Here is a 14,579-nt window from a genome sequence, read left to right on the forward strand (position 1 = left end):
GTATCTTCTCCTGAAATATGTAGCTCATGTTAGAAACTATTAACAGTTAGGTAAAACTATGTGTAATTGACCCAGTATTTGAATTCTCTATGCATTTAACATTGTGTTGATGATTTGAAAATGCTTTCTTTTTAGGGATTATACCATTGTTAAGCCAAGATCTCAAAATGGTAAAGCAAATACTTGTCATCTTATAATTTTCCTCTTAATTTGCATTTGTTAAAATCTCTTTGAGAAGTTACAGAGCTTCACCTGAATATTTTTATCTGAAAAACCAGTGCAAAATATGTTGGCATTTCCCCTCTTCTGTCCCATTAGTGTTGTGTATGTAATTTTTAGTGATGAAATAGAGCCAGGCAACTATAGTCTATGTCAAATTATGGTTTGCGAGACTAAGATATTTGAATAACTTGGAGCAGTTTTGCTAAACTCTGGTTGTGCCACTGTGACATCATGTGAATGGTACTGCATACCTTGGACTACATTCAGAGTTTTCATTGCCACTCTGAATTTGATCATAATCCAGAACTACTGAATAAGACACACCTGTATGAAAAGTTCAATGGCTTTGGTTTAAGATAGCTTTCAAAGTCAGAAGCCAGGGCTTCAGGAACATCTTATTATTCTTTGTACTGCAACAAATTTCATTCATCAGCCAAGTTAGTGTGAAAGAAACACACAATGCAAAATGATAAACAGTCAAATTGAAGGAGGTCTATTTCATTTTGCTGCCAATTCAATGTCTTCAACTAACAGCAAATGCAAGATACTCAGCTGGGCACTGGGGATGAGGAAGAAGAAAAGAAATAATTCCTTACTCACTTAGCAAGTAAACATCCTGGGATAAAACATAGGTAGAATATGCATTATTTGTACATTAGATTCTTTAAAAAGAAACTAGGCCAGCAGGAACAAATCTTTCACACCAATGCATTCTGACATAATGAGGGAAGATTTTCAGATAGGTTAGGTTACCATTCTCTTTTTTCTTTACTCATCTAACTCCTTGGAAATAAACACTAACAAGAGAATGGAACAGCTGACCAAAACAATGCAGGATAATTTAGGGGTAGATGCTCTCTATAAATACATTCACAATACATCTCATTTCAAGACAAGGGTGAAATGAAGTAGTTAGCATTTATGGGGGCCTTAGTTGGTGTGTGCCTGTTTCTCACTCTTTGACAAGAAATCCCTACTGAGGTCCCTGCCTTGAATAGGTTCAGGTATTTGATGAGCAGTGCTGCCTCTGGGATTATTCTCCCAGAAGGACTGTCTGCCCTTCCCCTGCCAAGCGGCTCATTATGGGCCCATCAGTAATTTGTTGTCTGGTTTGCTGACCTCCTTGTACTTGAATCTTGACTTTTTAGCCTTGATTGATTTCATCACCCTGTCCTGTTTATGTAGAGATTTTTCCTCCATGTGTTCTTGCCTAGCTGGGCTCATCCCTGACCTTTCTCACTCAGGAGATTTGGAAATACATGCCAGGCATTAAGTATTCCCTTTCATTCATTGGTCTCAGCCATCATTTGGGGCATATATTGTTATCCCCATTTTATAGATAAAGAAACTGAGGCTCAGAAAGTTTAATCCTTGTCCGAAATCATACAACTGTTAATAGCCCAACTGACATTTGAATCTATTTATTCCTGAACCCAACATTATATTAATTGCAAGCTCTCCCCTCCTTTCCAGTTTTTAAGTTTGATGTTATTTTCTTAGAAAGGCTGCCTTTCAAGCATCAAATCTAATTTCAAAAAGCTGGGGCATACTGTGGCCAAAAGAACAAGGGCACTGGAATCATAGTGAGTTGAGTTTAAATCCCACAAATGACATTGATGAGGCCATGTGACTGGGCAGATTACATTTCTGAAACTCAGAGTTTTCATCAGTAAAACTCATAAAATAGGTATGAACTTCTCAGGAATCTTCAACAGAATCTGACATCAAGCAGACATAATAACAGGTGCTCAAAAAGTGGTATCTGATGGCGATGGAGGGTGTCATCAAGAGTGATATAAGGTAAAGAACAACAGATAGTCTACTCTCACAGTTTTGTTATAAACCAAGACCTCAAAGTCATACAACTCAGAACAGATGCTTATAATTAATTTTCATGCAGAGAAGATTCAGTCGTAAAAGAGTAACCACAGTAGTGTGTATTTCTTGCAGGTCAGAGACATTTATTGCTGTTTTCATGGCACACCCCCAATACAGGCATCATTTAATCTCTAAAATGTAATTACTTCCTGACCAAAGAATCAAAGGAAGGAAACACTAGTGATCTAAACAAAAGTGGTTTAATTATACATCTCCATTTGTGAAATGGGCTGAAAAAAGGCAGTATCTTCTTAAAGTAGGCTTTTTCCTTCATGCTACCTACGGAGGGCAGTTGAATGATACACATGCTTTTTCATCTTTATTTTCAATCTTGAATGCATTTTTTTACCCAGTTTGCCTTTTCCTGTTCATTGTGAATAAAATTCATCCCTGGCAGAAGCAAGACACGGAATCTACGCAAAGATCCATTTGGCCAGATTTCTCAATATGCAGTTCAATTTAGAAATGAAATAAAACCAATAATGAATAGTGGAGGAAATTGAAGATCTAAAAAGTGAATAGCAGGGGCTGGCCCTGTGGCCGAGTGGTTAAGTTCGCACTCTCCGCTGCAGGCGGCCCAGTGTTTCGTTGGTTCGAATCCTGGGCGCGGACATGACACTGCTCATCAAACCACGCTGAGGCAGCGTCCCACATGCCACAACTAGAAGGACCCACAACAAAGAATATACAACTATGTACCAGGGGGCTTTGGGGAGAAAAAGGAAAAAATAAAATCTTTAAAAAAAAAAAAAGTGAATAGCTTGTCAGTTTTTATTATTTTTACTAAACAGTGTGGTATTTGCCTATGCAGTTGTTAGATAAAGAAGTAACCTACAGATCTATGAGTCCACTAGGTTTTAGATTTATGGACAAGTTTCTATAAAGGTAAGCTGGTCCTTGGCTGATTTCTAAAGAAGAGTTGTCTGAACAGACAAGCATATGGGCTGACAGCAGGAAGACAGGAGTTAAGATGACCTTTCTTTAAATCACTGCCCTGGATGAGAAAGAATGGAGGACCCTGAGTATCACACACCCTCCCAGGGGCTTTGTTGTTAGGGTCCCAGCACTTTCTCAGTGGGACCCCAAATAGTAGGGTGCTTTCTCCTCCTGGAATGACTATTTGCTGTCCACTCAGCTGACATCTGAATCTCATCAACCTTTTTATGAATGTTTTCCATAGCTTGCTATGCATCAGAATTACCTGGTGAGCTTCAAAAATAACAACCAACTAAACCTGAATAAATAACCAATTTATGGGCTCTAACCCCAGATATGTGGATTTGCAAGGAGGCTCTCCAGAACAGCCTCATTCTGTCCCCCAGCTACAGTCCTCCTCATGGCTCTAGACAGCCACACGCCACAAGGTCCCTCCCTCTGCCTCATGCCTTGGACCACGGAACAGAGAAACGGGTCCCAACAGCTTCCTAATGTTGGTGACTCAGTGTTCCGTGGCCCCTTTTCAGCAGGAGGATGACAAACCATACTGAGGAACTCTCCACCTCCTGCTTAGAGAGTGTGATTCACTCCTGCCTTCTGTTCCCTGTGGCTGCTTCCACATGTCAGCCCACGTACACGCCCCCAACAAAGGACAGGCGGGCCCCAAGCGGCCTTCCCCAGGAGGCACCTGCAGCCAGTGAGGCGGAGCCACCCTTCCTTCTGGAAAGCACTTCGCATCACAATAGTGCTGCCCTCCAGGAAGGGCTTCGAGGAACTCTATAAAGTTTATAGACTGTGGTTCTTCATCTGGATCGCTGTGACTGTCGACACTGTTAGTCACTCCTCTAACAGGCTGACCCGTCACCCCCAGGGTGGAATGCTGTGCTTGAGTTGTGGGGTGGTGTTTACATTTCAATTATATAGGAAACCACCTGTTTTTTTCACCAAGAGATTGTTCTGGAATTTGTCCCACATTCCTGCTGTCTCCTTCCTTAGTGGACATTTTCATACCATGATAATATTTTTTCCTGAGCTAAATGTAATTATACTTCTCCATGGAAATTTGAATACTCCTCTAATTGATGTATTTATTAATAGTCTTTTTTTTTAGAAAGTTAGAGGACCAAGTCTGAGAAATCACAGCATGTAAAGTAAGAGGAGGAAATGAGAATATGTGGATTTACGTGTCTTTGCTTCCCTGCACCCCGCTCAACTCCTACATGCAAAGGCTTTGAGAAGAGGGAGAGGAAGAGGCAGTGGATACAAGAGAAGAGAAGGGGAACTAATGATGGACCTTGGTTTATGTACCACATGGGGAACAGGTCAAGAAGTAATGGCCCCATCTGCGTTACGGTAGTGAAAATAGAGCACGGATATTACATAGCAGTATTCCAAGAGGTCACAAGATTGCAGATTGGAGGATGTTATTTTATGAAACTGTGTGTTCTCTCTCAGTGTTCATCTTTCTTTTCCATGGTTCACTGGCTATTTGTGTGTGTGCTTTTGCTCCTAGACCGTTCTCTTTTTCTGTAGCTTCCTCTCTGCTACCTTTTTTGCCTCTATAGATCTTATTTACCTTCCATTTTTCATTCTCCTCCTGCCACATCCTTGGCCTTTCTCCTTTTAGAGGCTAAAGGGAAGTATAAGAATATATATATATAATTGAGTCTATTGCAGGCTTCTCCTGGATCATGATTATTAATGCAATTCACATTTAACCTAATGAGTTGTTGTTTTTTTTTTTAATCACTGAAGCAATAGTTTCTTCCAAAACCTTTATTTTATTCCCTAAAATGATCTTCCCAAACTTGAAATACATAACCAAAAGAAGAGTTTTATTTTTGAATAAGATTTTGCTGACTCTCACAATTATAGTAATGCAACCTGGTCTCATCATTCAGTAATGACTAGCTCGATGTGTAACTGAGAAGATATTCATCAAGCCCTCGTGGCTGCATGACAGAATGAAAAGTTAAAGGTTGACGGTGGATCATCAGAGAGACCATTTGCAGGCTTATAACTAGACCATATCCAAGCCACCAGGTGGTTTGGACAGGTGATCAAACCATGGGTCATTGCCTGAAAAGTCAGGCAAACTGGGTTTTAAAAGGACTATTCTGAAATCAAATTCTTCAATCAGTTTGGAAAATCTGGTCCTTTCAGGCGTGGACAAATGGTGAGTGCAGCCGTTGGGAAGAGGCCATTCTGTCCATTTGGAGTCCAGAAGGGCTAATTCATTGCCCTCAGTTTTCTTCAGCCTTGCTCATATATTCCGTGACGACCATCAGTGGCGTCATCCTCAAATCTGAAGACTGTTATGTCGAATAAACGGTAATTTCAGTAGTCTTAGCGTTATTAAAATAAGACTCAATTTTCTTAATGCTGACACGTACATGGCTATTGTAGTGCAGCCTTCCCTCCATGATGTACTTAAATGAAGATTTATAACCAATTTATATTTAATCTTTTGACAACATTCATTTAACATTGCCAAATAACAGAAGCTGAGAAACATTTCGTTTTAGAATCCCGACACTGTAAAAATAATCAACCTGCATGTCATTTTAATGCGTCTGGAAGAACATTCCTCATTATATTGTCACAGAGATTAAGTTCTCTTAGGGTCAGTTATTGTGATTTTATCTTCTGCAAGCTAAAATATTTTCTCGTGCCATGGTGTTCGTTTTAAGTCTCATTGCTTGACTTCCTCCACGTATTTACCAGTGTTTATTCATTGACAAAGGGAGAAAACAATAAAATGTAGTCTCTGCCCTCAAAAATCTATAGCCTAATAAGGTTGATAAAAATATATACGGGATATGGTGGGATTGAAAGTGATTTAAGTACCCAGAGAAAAATGTAAATAAAATATAACAGGAATTTAAGGGCAAAGGGTTTACATTTGATGGATGAAGCAATTAAGACTTCCCGGAAGAGGTGGTACACGTTGGCCTGGAAAGATGAGGGCAGGGCAATTAGGGCATGTAGAAATAGAGGAAGTGATGCATTTTTAGAGGTTGTTAGGGGAAAAGGGGAGTGAGTAAAGGTAAATATTTATTGTGTACTTATTCAGAGGCAGCCCTTGCTAGGCCTTTTGCAATCTTCTCTCTCCCTAAAAATAAGAAGGTGTTAAAATACAATTTATAAAAGGTAAGATCATGACCCTCAAGCAAATATAAAATGGACACATGTAAAACATTTTATTTAACCCTTTAATTAATGAACGACATAATAAGATTTTATGGCCAGTCAAAGAGCATTTGAGAAAACAGGGCTCCATCTGTCTGTCTGCCTACCTGTCCATCTAGTGAAATGTCCAACAGACCATATGTCTGTGGGGTTATTTGCTTCTCAGGATAGAAATTATGAATGTACTTACCGGACAAAAATCTACAAACGACAGGTAACTTTACTAAGTCTAGGACTTTCAATCAGTGTTAAACAATGAATACATCCTTCGTGTGACCACAGCATTAAAAAAATTAGTTCCTCAGTTGCACTAGCCAGACTTCAAGTGGCCAGTGACCACACGTGGCCAGTGGCTGCCCTGTCAGACAGCATAGATAGAACATTTCCAATATTGCAGAAGGTTTTATTGTACAGTGCTGCCTTAGAAAAACTTGGATAGCTTTTGCCCCCATGATACTGAAAGGACTTGCTGCCCACATTTTTTACCTTATTTCCGAGTTTCAGGAAATTATTCTGCCAGAGGTAGGAAAGGGCGTGTCATATGAGGGCTCAGTTTAGCTTGAACGTGGGGAGAAGTAGTGAAAGGTGAGGTAGGGCATAAGTTGCATGCAGACAATGGAGATGCTGAGCTTATTAAGCAAAAGAGTGTGAATCTCATTCAAGAGACAATGAGGAGACATTTAAGGAAAATGATGGGATCAAAGATTTACTTTAGGAAAATTGATCTGAAAGCAATTTGGAGAATTGATAAGGTCTGGAGAGTCTACAGGCAAGATGACCCATTAGGAAACTGCTTTAGTCCAGAGGAGAAGAGGGGAGGGAAAGGAGAGGGAAGCTCACAAGGACAATAGACAACACATCTGCCTCGAGACACACCTGATGTATTGTTATCACCTGGGGCACGTGGTGGACCACAGTGCAGCGGATGACACTGCATATCTGCCTACATTTCAAAGGCAGAGAAAATAAATTGTTGCTAGTATGAGTAACTATTTCAGGAATTGTTGGTGTCAGAGAATCATATGAGAAGTCGCAAGCAGTTGGTTTAACAGTAGTGTGAGGGAAAATCTTTAGAAAGATTGTGTCTATGTTTATGATTCTCAGTGAAATTTCATTTATAATAGTAGAATGAAAACGCTAAAACAAGTTCTTGGACATAATTTTCTTAGCTATTTCTAAGATATAGAATTAACAAATTGAAATGTCTATATAATTTGTGGCTATCAGAATGCAGGTGTCATTTGGGGGTTGAAGATTTTTTGCAACAGGAACAAATGATTTTGAAGTTCACAGGTGTTAAGAATACAGTGGGGGGCCAGCCCTGTGGCTGAGTGGTTAAAGTTCCCTGCACTCCGCTTTGGCGGCCCTGGTTCACAGGTTTGGATCCTGAGTGAAGACCTGCCGTGCTCATCAGCCATGCTGTGGCAGTGTCCCACATAAAAATAGAGGAAGATTGGCACAGATGTTAACTCAGGGCGACTCTTCCTCACCAAAAAAAAAAAAAAAAAGAGGAACATAGTGGGAGAGTCATTCGGTAATGTGTGAAAGTCAGCCATCACTGACCAGGCTGGGAATGATAACAGAACCTGAGACTAAATGCTTAAGGGAAATAGGAAGATCTCAGCAAGTAATTTTTGCTCTTTTAACAGGTGTCTTTTGCGTCCGTCCTATGAACCAGTCACCAGGCAAGGTACTATTGTTTTCTTAGTTGCTTGCCAAGCTCTGAGATATAGCTATGAAAAAGGCAAGATCTTTCTCTTTAGAAAACTATGGATCCACAAGAAAATGAACATATACAGTAGTTACTCTAAACCTAATAACAAATTCAAGCCAAAGGAACCACGTGCTAAGTTGCTATAAGGGAGAGACATCCCCTCTGCCTATTATGGGAGGAATAGGGAGGGGAGCGCTGGTTCTCAAGGATCTGACTTCTGATACTTGATGTAGACTTTACAGGTGAATGGGACCTCTTCATGGAGGGAGCTGGTCCCATGGAGGCCAAAGGCGTGAGGATGCACAGTGTGGAAATCCTAAGCGTTTTGGTTTCATTCCTGCACAGGGCAGTGATAATTACATTTGGAAAAATTGACTGGGAAAAAATCATGTGGGGCCTTGATAGAGAATTTCAGCTATGAGTAGCAATTTTGGGGACTATTTTTAATGCCTGAAGAACAGTACACATTCTAGGAGTGTTGTCTGTGATAGTGGTAATTTAAACTATTTCTATAGGAAAACAAGATATTTCTTTTGTAGCAAGATACAAAGTGTAGATGAATATTTACAAAGATAGAACCAAGACTTTAATAAAAAGTCCCTTTCCTGGTGCTCCTTTGGGCTCCAACCTGGGGACCCTGGGTAGCACGTCAGCACCTTCTATGGAAAAGCGCTGCTCTAGGTGAACAAAAGCTAGTACATTTTTTTTTTTTTTAGTAGGTTGTACAATGTGTTTTTAGAAGATAACACTTTTAGCAATTTGGAAGTTTGCTGCTCAGGAGGAGAGGAGAACAGAAGAAGGGAGAGTTTTGGGGAGAATGGGGTACCAAAGAGGGGACCGTGGAAGGAGATGAGAGAAGAAACTTGGCAGCGTGTCTGAACTTGCCTCTTGAGATTTAGTGAAGGGTCTAAGAGGGCAGCTGAGAAATGGCGAACCACGGATCCTGGTTTCTGGCTTGGCTGTCCAGGGGAATCATGATCTGAGAATCCAGCCAGGTAACACCTGCAATACCCAAGGTACAAAGATTCCAGATAATGAACCTGGAACACAGTGTGAATAGAGGTGGGAGTTGCAGACTCTGGATGTTGAGTCAGCTCCACCTCTGAACCCACCTTCCCTTAATTAATGTGCCATTTGTTTCATCCACAACGTTTTGAAGGGGTTTCTAAGGTTTTCCCTGGGACCTTGAGTCTATGAAATGTATGTATGCTGTGATAACTGAGACCCAAAGCAAGCTCTAAGTAGAGACGTTAGGGGATGAGCGGGATATCCATGCCTGATAGCACTGATCAGCCTCCTTTTATTTATTTATCTGTTTTTTGTTCTTGAGGAACATCAGCCCTGAGTTAACATCTGCCACCAATCCTCCTCTTTTTGCTGAGGAAGATTGGCCCTGAGCTAACGTATGTGTCCATCTCCCTCTACTTTATGTGAGACACCTGCCACAGCATGGCTTGATAGGTGATGCATGGGTCTGCACCCAGGATCCAATCAGGCAAGCTCCCACAAGAGGAACATGTGAATCTACCATTATGCCACCAGGCCAGCCCCCACAGGCTCCTTTTAATCTGGGGAAGATGCCTCCCTCTGCCTCCCTAAGGCCCCACGGTGCTAAGGAACGTAAATAGATGTCCTAGGATAGAATACAGAATTGTGGGAACATACGACTAGATCATCTCAGAAATTGTGATTGTGTTTTATGATGTTCTCATATATTGCTCGGGCATCAAGCACACAGTGAGATTTCCATCCATGTTTGTTGTGAATGTTATTGATGGATGGACTCTTGATTGGTTTTCCTAATATTCTCCTGTTTTCTTACGACCACCGCCCCAATTCCTTTCCACCATTCTTCCCTCCCCCAACTAACGCAACTCTTTAGGCAGACAAGATTTAAATAAGTTTAGAAGGCTGGGTGCTTCCTAAGAAATTATAAATTTATTTCTTCATTTTTTTCTATTGATTTCTACAAGGTGATTTCTTCTCTTCTAAATTTCTCTAAATTTAGTTTTCCTTATATAGAGGTGGTAAGGAATGTATGCTGGCCTGTGATTCTGTAGCATTCTAAAAGCAGGAATTTTTCTTCTCTAGGCCAAGGCAATGCCAGGAGGTAGCACAAACATATCTGTCACTTTCGGCACAGAACAGGTTAAATGAACTTGCCCAATCTCACCAGTTTCTCAATTATTTGATCAATCAATGAAATGGGATCTACCCGGGATGACACTATTCTAGGTAGAAGGTCGGGGTGGGGAATAGAGATGAAACCACTGGTGACAAAGACCCTGCCTTTGGGAGCTTAAAATCTGACTTAGATATATGAAGCCCCTACGGAAGATGAGGTGCTTCAGTCTGATACAGACACTAAGCTTGCAGGGACCTTAGACCAGGAGGGAGGTGGCCCCTGAGCTGGGCCATGATGTATGACCAAGACTTCGATGGGTCCTGGGAGGTCTTTTGTGTTTGGAGCTCATGTGGTGGAAAGACTATCATGGTCCCTGGGTCCTAGAATACCTGTGAAGAATGGTTCAGCCAAAATCGTGCTAATGGGCACTTCTAGAAGCATACGTAATTCACAATATTATCAGCCTTGATTAAGAGCAGACAATAATTTTCTTTCTTCCCCCAGCTTGATGACATCATCCTACATTTCTAACTAATTACTGTGTCACTAAAGAAAAAAAATTCTTGTCATATTTTAAGTAGTGGAGACTTTATGAATCACAATGACCACCAAGGACTTTTCAAAATCAATATTGGGAAAGATCAGATTTATTAACATTATACATTTTGTCTTATCATTTGGTACAGGCAAAATAGGATTCTTAAAACATCAGAATTTGTAAGAGGATATTTAATGGTAGTAGTGGAGATTGGAAATATTATACTTAAATGAAATTTTTATACCAAACTAATTACATTGGGTATTGTAGATTAAATAAGAGGAAGAATGGGAGTGGGGAGGGTCACATATTGCTTGCTATATTCTCTAATTGATGTCATTCTTCTGAGTGTTCATTTACTTAGGTTTCACTAACCCTTAGAACATTTAAAATAAGGTTTTATAACAGCAGGAAAAGTATCACTTCTGTAAGAAAAAAATAAGCAATTCTATTGATTCTAAGGTCATGCCATGGATTACTGTTTCTTGGTATAGCATCCAAGTTTAGAATATGCACCAACCCTAAAAAATGAGATTTACTTTTCCTTATTGATAATTGCTGTACCTGCACATTCTCGCTGAATGCCAGTGCTATAAAACGTTAATGGAAATTTCCATGAAAACTTTAGTGCTGACTGAATGAGGGAAATGGGTGGTAGAGCTGATGCTGAAGCAGCTAAGTGATTGCTAGCAGTGGTCCCTAATTGCCAACCTGTATTCAAGTGCCACTTTTTAGCAGCCATTGAATCAATCCCCTACAGTATTTAGTAAAAACTACCGTCTGAGTCAGGGTTATCATCACGTGGTTGAGGGGAAAAAGGATGGTTTCCAATCAGAAAAATCATATTGAAATCTCTGCCTGCGCCTGTGGCTTTCTTGGGAATGCCATTCAACCTCTTTGAGCTTGGATTTCCTCAATTCTGAAATGGCAATAACCATGACTATCTTTCAGAACTGAATTAGCACTAATTTAAGCAAGTCTGCCCTGAAAATATAATTTTGGAATCCCCTTCAATCCCATTTTACAAACCACACAATAAAAACCAGCTTTTATTTTGGTAATCCTTTATTTTTTTTTTTTTAAGTGCATTAACCAGCTTGGAAATTTTACTCACTAGACTGGATCCATAAATTGCTTACTGTTTCCATTCCTATTTTTTCTACAATCCACCTGTATCTCTTGCATAATAATAAAAACGTGATTCATGGAAAGAAATGTGATGCTAGTAAACTTTAAATCAACTTAGGGACTTTCTGTCATGGTTTATGTTCCATAATATTATTAAACATTTCACTGTAAAGGATTTGGTTGGGTTTAAAGCAATTTTGAAAAGAATCATACCTCAGCTATTTCTGAAACTGTAGAGGTAGTTTTAAGATGGAAATAGTATGGAAGAATCAACATTTCTAAGAGCAGGCAAGTGGCCACCTGAGGAAGCAGGAGGACTAAGGGGTCTCAGGTACGACTATCTGGGAGTAACTTGAGTTCTAAATTTTTGGCAGCAAATAGGAATAGCTAAAATGTATTGAGCAGTCACTTTGTCTCAGACACTGTGCTGAGGGTTTCATCTATATTATTCTTTTTTATATCCTCACAACAGCTATGAGTAGGTACCATTATCATCTCCATTTTGCAGATGAGAAAACAGGCATCGAGGGTCAATAGATTAGCTGAAGATGACAAAGCAAGGCTGTGGTTTGTCCTAGATGGATGTGTCCTGGGCTATTAGGATTTTGTTTTGAGGAAATTGGGCACAATCATCTGTAGTGTCAAATAATTTCTTCCATCTAAATTTGACTTATGGATGTTCATTCAACAATTTGAAGAACTATGACTCTTCTGGCGCCCACCTTAACTACCCCCTACCCGTATCTGTTTCTGGGAAGAATAAGCAACACGTTTTACCCTGGTTGGCTTTGAACTTGGTTATTTGTTTTAACCTAATCCTTAAATTATGCTTCATTCTACAGTTTTCCCTTGGCATGGGAGGTTTGGTTATTAGTTTCAAAATGAATAATGAAAGAAAAAATTGACAACAACAAGAACAACAAAAAAACAGGTAAAAGCATTAGCTTTAATCAGCAGTTTTTGCCTAACCAGATGAAATTATTGTGCAGATACATTAATTAAAACCTCTAGCACAGAAATTGAGAGTAATTTATAACTTTTAAAGGGAGAGTCTCCTTAGAGATTGCTGAGCATGTTTTAAAAGTGCATGCATCTGGGACTGGCCTGGTGGCTTAGTGGTTAAGTTCACACGCTCCCCTTCGGCAGCCTGGGGTTCACACATTTGGATCCAGGGTATGGACCTATGCACCACTCATCAAGCCATGCTGTGGTGGCATCCCACATACAAAATAGAGAAAGATTGGCATGGATATTAGCTCAGCGACAGTCTTCCTCAAGCAAAAAGATGAAGATTGGCAACAAATGTTAGCTCAGGGTCAGTCTTCCCCACCAAAAAAAAAAAAAAGAAAAAAAAAGTGCATTCACTGGATGGATGATTATATAATTGAAAGTTGTTTATAATACAGCATTACCTTGGTTACTCTGCAGGAGTTAAGACTGTGGCTTGTTAAAAGCATGGAATAGTGTAGCTGGCTTCAGTGGGGTGTAACAACCCATTGGACGAGGATTGAAATAAAAAATGTTTATGTGTAATAACTGTCCTCCTTTAGAATAGTTCTACTTTACAAATTTTCGGAATTCAGTTTTTTCCCACCTAATTTTCAATTATACTAAGTCCTATAGAAAATTTAAAAAAAAATATTCTTTTTTTTTGTTTTACTTTAACTTATCATACTAGTCATTTTTGTGATCTTACTATTAGTGTTATTATTCCAAATATCATGCAGCAATATTTTGAGGGATGTGTGTAGTTAGTCCAGCAAGTTTGTCAGGTGGAAAGATGTTCCAAATATTTGGTACTCATAGCTACATGCTATTTCATATAAACTTTCCCCACATGCTGCCATCCTGCTGCAACTTTCACATCCTTTAAAATGTGAGAGAATTTATTGACCTAGAAAATATTTGTTGAGTGTTTACTAAGTTCAAGGAATTGTACTAACTACTTGGAACGTGTGAAACAGGATGCAGTGTTATGTACAGGGAGTTTGTAACAATAGAAAAGCTATGACAAGTACGTAATGGATGTGAGGTAGATTTTTCTTGCAGTAATTTGCGTTAGGTTGGAGGGGAGATGACCCTCATCTTTTTGATTATCCAAAGCAAGTTGTCACATAGAAGAGATGATTCTTGGAGTCCACACTGAATGGATTTCAGGTGGAACTGCTTTAGACTAATTCAATCTGCATTTTTCAAACTAGAACTAATGGATTATTTCAGATCAATACACGGAAAAATGGGTTTATGAAGATGACCTTGCTGGCCTGCAGAGATAGTACTGAGTCTGTTCAATTGGTATATATTTCTTGTTCACCTGGCTCATGAGGCATATATTCTGGTAAATGTGGTCAAGCACAGGCTGAGGGGCCACTGCCCAGAAATCTAATAGCAAGAATTGCAGCGAATGTTGGGGGAAGATTCTCTATGTCCTGGCTCCCTGTCACAGTGTCAGGGGCACAGGTTCATTTCTCTGGCCGTGCATCCACTCCATTGTGGTCTCATAGGAGTCAAATAAGACCGAAGTTTCTCCCTGAGCTGCTGGAAGAAGGGGGAAGCTGAGGAAATATGGCAAATTGTAGTTGATAAACGGAGCTAATGAGGCAGACAGCAGTGACATTCTTGATATTTTAGAAAGAAGAACAAGGCTATAGTCACAAAGAGGCAGGAGGGCAGGAGCTGAAAAAAACTTAGTGCCAGGCAGGGCAGCGGCGGAGGAGTTGGATGAAAGCTGTGAAGGATGCTTCATGCCAGGGACTCCTCCTCCTTATTAGATGCTGGTTCCATGGTGTTGGGACAAGTCAACTGTTTAAAGGTGACCAGACTAAGCTGGATACTTTCCTGCTCTTAGA

The 14,579-nt window shown here is 39.9% G+C and overlaps 1 protein-coding gene across 15 annotated transcripts in view; it reads left to right on the forward strand.

The window, feature by feature from the left end:
* The window catches only part of PRKN (parkin RBR E3 ubiquitin protein ligase), a 1,201,475-nt gene that overhangs the window by 436,593 nt on the left and 750,303 nt on the right, over positions 1 to 14,579 (forward strand). The gene's annotated exons all lie outside the window — the stretch shown is intronic.

The sequence above is a fragment of the Equus asinus genome, chromosome 1 (assembly GCF_041296235.1).
Source record: "Equus asinus isolate D_3611 breed Donkey chromosome 1, EquAss-T2T_v2, whole genome shotgun sequence".
In the NCBI taxonomy this organism is placed as follows: domain Eukaryota; kingdom Metazoa; phylum Chordata; class Mammalia; order Perissodactyla; family Equidae; genus Equus; species Equus asinus.